Consider the following 13200-nt stretch of genomic DNA (forward strand, 5'->3'; position numbering starts at 1 on the left):
GTTCCAGGTTTTGAAGAATGACTCTTCCTTCCTTCCTGTCCCCTGAAAATGAACATTATATATAATCTATACACCATCCTAAATGTGCCCTCCTAATTGTTGATAATCTGTTTTCGTGAGATAAACTGGAAACTTTAATTCATTTACACAAATTTGCCACATCATTCTCAATAGGTACTAAATACGCAGAAATATTTTCCTCATTTATGGTGAATTACAGGAGCTAAAATTAGATAGTATCCCATAACTGTTATCCAAACAGAAGTTTTATAAATTCTTTAGGTGTGAGACGCATAATGGAGGCTAGTAGGTTGAGTATAAGTAAAACCAACTTCTGAAATTAAAAAACTGTGTTTTTATTAAACTATGGATACATATCTATGCTACTATAATTTTTTTAAAAAATCATTAAACATATATTTTTTTTCATAATTAATCATCTTCAATTTAGAACCAGAAAATCATACCTATTCCCCTGCCTGATGTCCAATCAGATTTTGGATGTGATACACTATAATTTTTAAAATCCTCATTTATACCATTTTATTCATATAATAAAGACAAACTAAATCATGTTAATTGATGTTCAGAGATTCTGAAATCAGAGAAATCCTTTATGGAATTCAGTATTGATCACAGAATTTTGCATGGGTTTTGTAACTGGTGCTCTGGGTGCTCCATCTATAATACCTTGCCTTCCTCCTTCAGTGTACATGGGTCTGAATTCCAAGTGCCAGCATCTGAATTTCTTTGCCTGATCACTTTCCCTGACGTCCAGAACCATTTTTCTAGCCCATTGGGCTGGGGAAGAGAGCCCTAATGCTTGGTGCACTCACCTCAAGGTCTTCAGTCAATAACTGATTCTACTTAGTGTATCAGTTCAGCTTCAAAGAAATCCACCCTCCTTGCCCTACAGGTAACTTCACACCAAGATGCATATTCTATATTGGCTCCAAGATTTTCCCATTAGGCTCAAGCTTCTGTTACTACGATTTGGTCTACTTGATCACCTACCCTTAGGGACTGGCTTTTCTTGGTTCTCCTCCTTTCCCACACCTCTACCTGTATTTCCTGGGATTACCTTCTAAAAACCACCTTAGATGAATAATTGTCTAGGGGTTGGCTTCTGGAGGAACTGAAGCTAAGATAGATGTTTAAGTAGAATCAATATTTATATTTTTTATTCATAATGGGAGAAGATATTCAGGGACAACAGGCAATTTTGAACATGGAGAGAAACTTGACATGATTTTTATGTTTATAAATATGAAAGCTATTTGTAGAATTCTGGGTATTCTAGCACAAAATATTTGATTGTCAGAATATATTGCATTGCAATTTAAAAAATTCTCATTTATACCATTTCCTTCATATAATACCTGAACAGTGTTAAACTGATGTTCACAGATTTTGAAAACAGTAATGATCACAAATTTTGGGGAATGTGCTTATGACCCTCATGTTTTATTTCTAGAAACTGATTTTATAAAGAGAAATAGCCCAGATTATTTTTGTCAAGTAAGCTTCCCAAAAACTTAATTTTTCTAGGAATAGGTAAATCATACATTTTAAAAACTAATTACAGAAGTGCCCACAATAAATACTTGTGTGGTTACATGGTTTGTACTGTCAAGCAAAAAGATAAGGCCTTGTTTCAATCTTCTTTCACAGATTCCCCCCCCCCCCAGGACTTTAGGAAAGTTATAATCTTATGAATATTCATATATAAATGTAGAGCAAAAACAAGTTTAAATAAATTAAAAGGATTGAAATTATGCAAAGCATCTTTTCTGATCATAATAGAATAAAACTAGAAACCAATAATAGTAGAAAAAACAAAATCATGTGGAAATTAGAGAACACGTTTAACAATAATTGTTCAAAGAAGAAAATACAACAGAAATTAGAATATACCTTGAAACTATTCAAAACAAAAACAGAATACATCAAAATTTATAGGATCCATAGAGAACCATGCTACAAAGGAAATTTATAGCTATAAACACTTGTATTAAAAAAGAAGAAAGGTCTCTAATATAACCTAATATTATATCTTGAGGAACCTAGGGAAAGAAGAGCAAATTAAAGACAAAGCTAGAAGAGAGGAAAGAATAAAAGTTTAAAGTTGAGATCAATGAAGCAGAGAATAGGGGGAAAAAATAGAGAAAATCAATGAAATCAGAAGTTAGTTCTTTGAAAATATCAATAAAATTTTTAAGTAGATTAATGAAAAATGAAATTATTAAAATCAAATGATTGTGGGGAAATTACTACTGATTTTATAGAAATAAGAATATAAGAGTACCATGAGGGGCATCTGGGTGGTTCAGTCAGTCAGTCAAGTGGCGACTCTTGATTTTGGCTCAGGTCTTGATCTCAGGGTTGTGAGATTGAGCCCTGCATCGGGCTCCTTGCTCAATGGGGAAGCTGCTTGAGATTCTCTCCCTCTCCCTCTGTGCCTCCCAACCCTGCTGGTTCACTCTCTCTCCCTCTCTCTCTCTCAAATCTTTAAAAAAGAGCATACCATGAAAATTCCATAACCTGATGAAATGGGAAAATTCCTAAAAACACACAACCTATGAAGACTCCATGTGAAGAAATAGAAAATCTGAACAGATCCATAACTAGTAAAGAGTTTGAATCAGTAATTAAAAACTCCCCAGTGATGAAAGTCTGGACCAGATGATTTCATTGGTGAATTCTGCCACTGTTTAAACAAAATCTTTCATAAACTTTTCTGAAGTATTGAAGAGGGGAGAATACTTCCTAACTTATTCTATGAGGCCAGCATTACCCTGTTACAAAAGTCAGATAAAGACACTACAAAACAAGAAAACTGAATCTCTATATAAATAGGTAAAATTTCCCAATAATCAGAATCTGGATCCAGGAGCATACTAAAAACATTAGACAGTATGGTCAGGGGGGAGAGGGTATTCCTAGAAGGCAGCCTTAGTTCCACATACAAAAATCAATCAATGTAATACATCATATTTGTACAATGAAGGGGGAAAAAACACATGTTCATCTAATTAATGGAGAAAAAGCATTTGACAAAATTCAATATCCTTTAATGATGAAAAAAGGAGAAAATGACTCCACAATCTAGGAATAAGAAAGGAACCATGAGAAAAACCATAGATGAAGCCTCTCCTACTTTTTGGTCCATTTTCTATCAGTGGGGTTGGGTTTCACATGAAAATTGCAAACCAAGGCAATCCCCTTCTGGGAGGTCCAGGAGACCCGTGCAGAGAATCCAGATGATCTGTATCAGGACTTCCAACTCACGGAAACTGTGAGATAAATAGTGTTGTTTTAAATTGCTACATTTGCAATAATTTGTTATGGCAGCAGTAAAAAAACTAACATGCTTTGAAATAGACATCATTTGACTGTAGCTCTGGCCTGGGCTGATCGTTGATGGTTCTTTACTGCAATGGTCCTTTTAATTGTCTGATTTCAAGATAATTTCACAATTGTAAATATCCCTGAGAACCCAAAGAGATTTTATTTGTGTGAGTATTTGTTGGCATTTATCACACTAGAAACTAAATTTTAAAACATTTAAATCACTTAAAAGATAATTACATCATATAATATGTATTTAAAACAAGAGTGAAGAGATGGCATTGTTTTATATTTTTTGTAAAATTCTTTAATGTTTATCAAGGACAGCTAGATTTTTGTATTTGCTTCTATATCCAGTCTTAAAATAGAAAGTGTTATGTAGCCTTTGAAAAACTCCATTATACCCTCATGAGTGAATGATGGTAGAAAACGAGTCATATTTTAGATTATTAAGAAAATAATTTTGGGGCGCCTGGGTGGCTCAGTTGGTTAAGCGACTGCCTTCGGCTCAGGTCATGATCCTGGAGTCCCGGGATCGAGTCCCGCATCGGGCTCCCTGCTCAGCGGGGAGTCTGCTTCTCCCTCTGATCCTCTTCCCTCTCATGCTCTCTGTCTCTCATTCTCTCTCTCAAATAAATAAATAAAATCTTTAAAAAAAAAAAAAAAAAGAAAATAATTTTGACCTCATGGACAATTTCAGAGGGTCTCAGAGTCCCTGAACTAAATATTAGGGAACTGCTGACTTAGTTTATTTAAACTTGAGTCACCCTGGCTGTAAAATGATTTTATCAAACATATATATTCCATGGAAAGCATTTGGTACATTATCTGAAATAGAATAAGGACTCAATAATTATTGCTTATGGTTATTACAGTCCTTTCATAATTGCGCACATCACATACCCTCGCAGATAGAGCTACACCTTGACTTTGGGATCTGTTCTTTCTCAGGTTTGCCCTAACAGGTTCATGGAAACTACCTCTCAACAATCAAAATCCTGGGCTCTCATAGGCCTTCATGGGGTCTGAAGAGAAGCATGAATTCATAAAACTGTAGTCGTTTTGAAGGCTTAAATATTATAATTTGTGATATCACCCTCAGTTTTTTTTTTTCCTCCTCATGAGATATTCAAAGTCTGTGAGTATAAAGAGCATGATGCTAGGATGTGCCCTGCCTCTTCCTAGAATTTTCCTCCATGTTAAATTAGCCCTTTGTTTTCTGAGCTGCTGTTAACCTATTCTCTATCGGGGAGATATTATTTAAGCTAAATAATAGGTAAAAAGATGTCTAGGAAGAAAGTCCTGAATAGTTGGTGATGGGAAAACTACATCCACATGGAACCATTTGGGCAGTATGAGACCCAGGCAAATGTCCCAGTTGTAATTAGCTCCCTGAGACTGGAGGGTAGATGGCTCTCAGCTGTAAGTAAAGGACAGATTTAACCCAGTAAACAAGAAGTTACCTACATTATAGTCAGAGTATTCTTAAGCTTCATAAAGTCTCACTTTCCAGTAACTATTCTTACTCTTTCTTGGTATTTAATATAAAGAGAGAATGAACCAAAGGAAGTACATTTTATACCAGGTTGGACTAAATTGTATAAAACCTTGAAAGTCAGCATGATAGAAGCTGAAAAAGTAAAGTGGGACAACTTCATAGAAAAGGTGAGTTTGAAATTAGAATCATAATTATTATAGATTCTTTCCCTCTGATTTCTTCTGGTGATGATATGTCTGGATTTTTTTTTTCTTATTTGCTTTTTAGACAGAAGATAATGACAGAGATAGATTTCACTGAGAACTCCCATGTCTAGGAATTTATTATAGGAAAATGATACACAAAATTTATGAATTTACACAATTTATATTGCATACAATATAGGTAGAAGGTAATCTATCAAATCAGTAAAATATAAAATAGTATGCAGCTGTCAAAATACATTGTAGAAAAATATTTTGTCATGGAAAATGTACACGAAATGATTCTAAAAGAAAGAATACTGTTTAATTTTTAAATATATATGAAAATACATGTAGAGTAAGTAATGAAACACTATATGCAAATTATTAACAATGATCACCTTTGGTCATATTTCACAGTATTATCTCTTTAGTCTTTTATTGAATTTCATGTTTTCCTGAAATATTTTTGAAAATTTGAAAATTTTTGAAATTTTGAAAATCTCGTATGAGGTAGGTAGGTGCCTCTTCATTCACATAGTGAACCAGACTATTGAAACTAATCTGTGAATCTGAAATTACCAAGTCTGAGTGTCTAAATATAAAGAAAAACAAAAAAATTTAAGCAAGATAATAAGATTTTTTGCCTAAAATACGCAACTGCATAATATCAAGATCATTTTCTTTAATCTTAATATTTATTTATTAAAATAGATTTGGCTCTCAAAAGGAAGTCTGTAAAGATGTATTAGGATTAAACGAATAATTATCCCCTTAACAGTTTGTGTGCCAAATTATATGCTTTACCAATTAAATGAGGCTATTAGAAATTTGGTAGCAATCATAAAAATATTGTTAATGATCTAATAAAATCAGATATTTTTTTGAAAATATGATTCTTCACTAAGAGGAACTAGACCTTTTTTGTGAAATAACTGATTTCAAGTTGAAGTGGGAAATGTACAAGATGAGGCTAGAACAACTTAGTAAGCCAGCAGTAAAAGTGCTTTAAATTCTGGAGTAATTTTACAATGGAGATAACTGGAGACACCACCTTAACCAAGAGATCTACATTAGAATCACCAATATTGGGACAAATTAACATTATCTATGTATTAATGAAAGCCATTAAGAAGGACACTTTTTTTTTTTTAAAGATTTTATTTATTTATTTGACAGAGAGGCACAGCGAGAGAGGGAACACAAGCAGGGGGAATGGAGAAGGAGAAACAGGCTTCCCGCTGAGCAGAGAGCCTGATGTGGGCTCGATCCCAGGACCCTGGGATCATGACCTGAGCCAAAGTCAGACGCTTAATGACTGAGCCATCCAGGCGCCCCAAGAAGGACACTTTTTTTTTTTTTTTAAGATTTTATTTATTTATTTGACAGAGAGAGACACAGCGAGAGAGAGGGAACACAAGCAGGGGGAGTGGAGGAGGGAGAAGCAGGCTTCCCGCTGAGCAGGGAGCCCGATGCGGGGCTCGATCTCAGGACCCTGGGATCATGACCTGAGCCGAGGGCAGACGCTTAACGACTGAGCCACCCAGGCGCCCCAAGAAGGACACTTTTTAATATACTATCAGAAATGTATATTTTGAACTAAAAAATGGGCAATCAATGGAAAACCCAAATCAAGAGACACTTTAAAAACATCAATTTTAAGGTAAAGTCTGAGTGATTTCAGATTAGAGGAGATAAAATATGTGATATTGGATTACATCTTGGACCAGAGGGGCAGAAAATGCTGTGTCTAGAATAGAGAATCATGTTAATATTACATCTCCTGATTTTGGTTAATTATCCTGAGGATAGATGAGTGAATCTCGTTCTTAGAAAAAAATACTAAAGTTTAGGGACAAATTGGCATTGTGGCTGCATTTTACTCTCATGTGATCCAGAAAAAAATTAAGGTGTATATAGAAAAAAAGAAATGATAAAGTAAACTTTAAAACAACTTGGTAGGGGTGTCTGGGTGGCTCAGTCGGTTAAAGCATCTGCCTTCCGTTCAGGTCATGATCTCAGCCGGGAGCCTGCTTCTCCCCCTTCCTCTGCCACCTACCCCCCCCCCCCCCGCCGCTTGTGCGCTCTCTCTCTCTCTCTGTCAAACAAACAAAATCTTAAAAAAAAAAAAAAAGGCACTTTGGTAAAATGTACATAGTAGTATTGTTTTAATTTTTGGATACTGATCTAAAAGTTCGAATTACTTCGAATAAAAAATTTTAAACTAAAATATTGGAGAGAAAAAGTCAAGTAGGGATAAGCATACAAGCTTCCTCTGAGTTCGAGGTAAATAACTTCAATTTTCATTGAATTCAGTTTTCATTGATTCATTCCAGCTCTGACCTTTCTATCCCACTTCAGTCCTTTATAAACTATCATGGAATGGGGGGCAACCAATTATGGATCATGGAATTCATCCTAGTGGGATTCCAGCTCAGTGAAGACATTGAAGTGCTCCTCTTCTATATCTTCTCCCTGTTGTATATCTTCAACCTGCTGGCAAATGGCATGATCTTGGGACTCATTTGGCTAGACCTCAGACTGTACTCCCCCATGTATTTCTTCCTTTCTCATTTGGCTACCATTGACATACACTATGCTTCCAGCAATTTGCCCAATATGCTGGAAAACCTAGTGATACACAAAAAAACTATCTTTTTTGTCTTATGCACTATGCAGATAATTTTGTGACTTTTGCTGGAGCAGAGTGCCTGATTTTGGTTGTGATGGTCTATGACCGGTTCATGGTAATCTGCTATCCACTCCAATACACCATCATCATGAACTGGAGAGTGTGCATGGTCCTGTTTGTCACTACTGGGCGTGTGGGTTTTCCCGGGCCCTAGTGCATCTAATTCTCTAAAGTTGACCTTCTGTGGGCCCCAGGAGGTGAACCACTTCTGTGAAATCCTATCTGTCCTCAAAGTGGCCTGTGGTGATACTTGGATCAGGGAAGTTTTTGTCTTTACTGGTGGTGTGTTTATCTTAGTTGGGCCCCTTTCCCTGATGTTGGTCTCCTACATTCACATCTTCTGGGCCATCCTGAAGATCCAGACAAAGGAGAGGCACAGAAAAGCCTTTTCCACCTACTCCTCCCAATTTCGTGTGGTTGGATTCTACTTTGGCATAGCCATAATGGTTTATTTGGTTCCAGACAATAGCCGACATGAGGAGGAGCAGAAAATCCTTACCCTGTTTTACACCCTCTTCAACCCATTGCTGAACACCCTCATTTACAGTCTGAGCAATGTTTAGAGGGCAATATAAAGGAAGTTAGAATTTTGCATCAGGGAACTTTTCTCCTTAAGTGGTGCAATAAAACTCAAGAAAATTTCCCAAGAAGAGGCATGATTCAATGATGAGAATTATCAGAGTTACATTAACCAGGTAGCGGAATAAAAATCCCTGGGCCCTCATTCTTCCATGGAGACAATAATATATAGATCAATTGCCATTGTGAAAAACCAGTTAAGAGGCTGCAGCACCCAGACAAGCACAAAGCCAAGAAGAAATACAGTAGAGTGATCAGGCAAATCCATGGCATTTTTCCTGCCCTAGTCACTCCCCATCACTGGCCCAGTGTGGTGTGATCAGAAGATTCCTAACTCTGCTTTCCCTCTGGAGGGAAGGAGATGAGTGGACCATGGGTATTACATTCTGGCTTTCAGGGCCTGGCCTGAGGGATTGTTTTCCATCTGGTGTGATTTAGAGCACTGATAAGAATGGCAGTTTGGGGGCCATGTTGGGGGCACTGAGAAGGCAAACATTCCAACTTCCTGCCAATAGGGATATTGTAGCATCTCAGACAAACACCAAGGGGAGCAAGAGTTTACAGGCTCCAGAGAAAAAGCAGGCAAACCTCTTTAACTGAGAAAATACATATGCCAGCTCAGAGAAGCTACATCCCCTCTAAAGGTTGGAGAGGTCCCCAGAATTTCTACCAGGGCAGTGCCCAAGATCTTCTCTTCATGAAGACAGTAAAGACTAGGAGAGGTAGCTGTTTTTCCAAAAGCCCAAATTTCAACTAAAATTCGCAAGATATGCAAAGAAACCAGGAAACCATGGGCCAAAGGAACAAAATTCATCTCTGGAAACCACCACTAAAGAAACACAAATTTATGAATTACTGACAAAGAGCCCAATATAATCATTTTAAAGCTAGATCCTCAATGATATAAAAGAGAACATAAACAAATCAAGGAAAATGATACATGAACAAAATGAAAATATCCCCAAGGGGTAAAAACTGAAAAAGAACAAAACAAATTCTGGAGTTGAAGAATACAATAACTGAAGTGAAAAATTCACCAAGAGACCAAGAGCAGAAATTAAAAACTAGCTGGAGAGAGATGAAAACAAAACACAACAGACCAAAATGGGATGTTGCAAAAGCAGTACTAAGAGGGTAGTTTATAGTGTAAACTCCTACATTAAAATAGAACAAAAGTTGCAAATCAGCAGCCCCACTTTATACGTCAAAGGACTAGAAAAAGAAGAAAAATCAAATCCTGAATTAGCAGAAGGAAGGAAATAAAGATTAGGGCAGAGGTAAATGAACTAGAGAATAGAAAAACCCTCAGTAGAAGAAAAAAATGAAAATACAAATTGGTTTTCTGAAAAATTCAACAATATTGGCAATCACTTAGCAAGCTGACAGGCAAAAAAGATGCCTAGAACAGTCATAGTTATGGAAACATAGAATAGTGGTTACAGGGACTGGAGGACAGAGGAATGGGGAATTTTTATTTAATGGGGACAGAGTTTCCATTTGGGATGAGAAAGTTCTGGAGATGGATGCTGGTGATGGTAATGATACACAATGTGAATAATTTAATGCCACTGAACTGCACATTTAAAAATCATTAAAATTTTATGTATATTTTCTGCAATAAAATATTAAAGATACCCTTCATTTGATAACTATACAAAAAGCTGTCTTTATTGATTATATCACCATGAGAGGTGCTCAATCTGGCTTCGTAAGACCATAATTTTAATAAAGATAATACTGAAGAGCAGTATGCTTCTATCTCACCAATTGTGAGGGCAGTGAAATAAACAATGAAGAAACTCTGAATTCTATTTGAAATAACATCCAAGTAAATGATGAAAAGTTGTGGAAATCTTTAATTCAACTGGAATTATATAAATTTTAAGACACATTTCAAGTTATGATAAAGTCAATGGAAGTCCATTTGAAAATATTTAAATGGTCCTGGAAGGTAAGACATTGAGCACTGATTTAATGTTAACATTTATTTCTGGCTTATGGTAATTGCCAGTATGGCAAGATTGGCTCACCTGTAGAGATTCTTGGATAAATTTTCCTACCAATATTTTTAGTGTTTTAATCAATTCATCTTAAAATGGTTTGGGGTGATACCAAGAGATGTGAGATAAGTTTGAAATAACTAACATCACTTACCTTTCATGGTGGTAAAAAGTCCTCTGGATTTGGGAAACAGGAATGAGCAGTACTCAGGCTAATGTTTTTGTAGAAAGTGTGTTTTTCTGTAGTCATCAGCTAAGCATTTCTTTAGTTTTGAAAGCATTCTCTTTATTAAGGACTTTCACCTGAATAACAGATTTAATTTGATATTCAATTGTTTGTCAGGTAAGTCATTAATGTTTTTTTTTTTTAAGATTTTATTTATTTATTCATGAGAGACAGAGAGAGAGGGAGAGGCAGGCTCCCCGCAGAGCAGGAAGCCCGATGCGGGGCTCGATCCCAGGACCCCGGGATCATGACCTGAGCCAAAGGCAGACGCTTAACCATCTGAGCCACCCAGGCGCCCTCATTAATGTTTTTTTAATTAACTTTATTTTTAGTGCAGTTTTTGGTTTACACAAAAATTGAGTACTTAGCTGAGAGTTCCATATACTCCCTCATCCCTCCCCACACAGGCTCTCCTATTTTTAATATCTTGCATCATATGTGGTACATTTGTTATAATTGATGGGCCAATATTGATATATTTTTATTCATTGAAGTCCAAGTTTACATTAGCATTCACTCTGTGTTCTACATGCCATGAGTTTTGACAAATGTATAGTGACATGTATCCATTATTACAGTAATCTACAGAATAGTTTCACTGCTCTACAAATCTGCTGTGTTCTACCTATTCATCTTTCCCTCTCTCCACCCAAACCCCTGGCAGCCACTGATTTTATTTTTTTTAAGTTTTTATTAAATTAACAGTTAACATACACTGTAATATTGGTTTCAGGTGTAGAATTTGGTGATTCAACACTTCCATATACCTGATGCTCATCCCAACAAGTGCACTCCTTAATCCCCATCACCTAATTCACCCATCCCCCTACTCACCTCCCCTCTGGTAACTATTAGTTCTCTATAGTTAGGAGTCTGTTTCTTGGTCTGCCTTTCTCTTTTTTTCCCCTTTCCTCATTTGTTTTGTTTCTTAAATTCCACATGAATGAAATCCTATGGTATTTGTCTTTTTCTGACTGACTTATTTCATTTAGCATAATACTCTCTAGCTCCATCCACATCATTGCAAATGGCAAGATTTCATTCTTTTAGCTGGCTGAGTAATATTCGTGTGTGTGTGTGTACATACCACATTTTTATCCATTCATCAGGTGATGGACACTTAGGCTGTTTCCATGATTTGGCTATTATAGATAATGCTGCTATAATGCTGTTATAAACACCAGGTGCATGTATCCCTTTGAATCGGTATTTTTGTATTTTTTTGGTAAATACCTAGTAGTGCAATTGCTGTGAGTGGTTCTATTTTTAACTTTTTTGAGGAACCTCCATATTGTTTTCCAGAGTGGCTGCACCAGTTTGCATTCCCACCAACAGTGCAAGAGGGTTCCCCTTTCTCCACATCTTTGCCAACACCTATTGTTTCTTGTGTTGATTTTAGCCATTCTGACAGGTATGAGGTGATCTCATTTTAGTTTTGACTTGTATTTCCCTGATGATCAGCATCTTTTCGTGGGTCTGTTGGCCATCTCTGTGTCTATTTGTGTCTTCTCACTTTTTGTTAATTGGATTATTCATTTTTTGGGTGTTGGGTTGGATAAGTTCTTTATTGATTTTGGATACTAACCCTTTTTCAGACATGTCATTTGCAAATATCTTCTCCCATTCAGTATGTTGCCTTTTAGTGTTGTTGATTATTTCCTTCACTGTGCAGAAGCTTTTTATTTTGATGAAAAATAGTTTATTTTTGCTTTTGTTTCCCTATGCCTCAGGAAACATATATAGAAGGAAGTTGCTATGGCCAATGTCAAAGAGGTTACTGTCTGTTCTCCTCTAGGAGTTTTATGGTTTCCTGTCTCATATTTAGGTCTCTAATCCCTTTTGAATTTATTTTTTGTGTATGATGTAAAAAAGTGGCCCAGTTTCATTCTTTTGCATGTTCCTGTCCAGTTTGCCCCACATCATTTGTTGAAGAGACTGTCTTTTTCCCATTGGATATTCTTTCATGCTTTGTCGAATATTAATTGACCACATAGTCGTGGGTTCCTTTCTGGGTTTTCTGCTCTGTTCCATTGATCTACGTGTCTCTTTTTGTTCCAGTACCATCCTATCTTGATGACTGCAGCTTTGTAATAGAGCTTTAAGTCTGGAATTGTGATGCCTCTAGTTTTACTTTTCTTTTTCAAGGTTGCTTTGGCTATTTGGGGTCTTTTGTGTTTCCATACACATTTTAAGATCCTTTGTTCTAGCTCTGTGAAAAATGCTGGTGGTATTTTGGTAAGGATTGCATTAAATGTGTAGATTGCTTTGGGTAGTACAGACATTTTAGCAATATTTATTCTTCTAATCCGTGAGCATGGAATGTCTTTCCATTTCTGTGTGTCATCTTCAATTTCTTTCAACAGTATTTTATAGTTTTCAGAGTACAGGTCTTTCACTTCTTTGGATAGGCTTATTCCTAGGTATTTTACTGTTTTTGGTGTGGTTGTAAATAGGATCAATTCCTTAATTTCTCTTTCTGCAGTCACTGATCTTTTTAATATCTCCATAGTTTTGCCTTATCCAGACTGTCATATAGTTGAAACCATACAGTATGTAGCCATTTCAGATTGGCTTCCTTCACAAGGAAATATGCTTTTAAGGTTTCTCCAAATTTTCTGTGGTGTTTCTTTTCTTTTATTGCTGAATAATATTTCATTGTATGGATGTACCACAGC

The 13200-nt window shown here is 36.2% G+C and overlaps 1 pseudogene; it reads left to right on the forward strand.

Annotated features, from left to right (window-relative positions):
* The first annotated feature begins 7410 nt into the window (after positions 1-7410).
* LOC110582801 lies at positions 7411-8283 on the forward strand (annotated as a pseudogene).
* Positions 8284-13200: the final 4917 nt, after the last annotated feature.

The sequence above is a fragment of the Neomonachus schauinslandi genome, chromosome 12 (genome assembly GCF_002201575.2).
Source record: "Neomonachus schauinslandi chromosome 12, ASM220157v2, whole genome shotgun sequence".
NCBI classification, from domain to species: domain Eukaryota; kingdom Metazoa; phylum Chordata; class Mammalia; order Carnivora; family Phocidae; genus Neomonachus; species Neomonachus schauinslandi.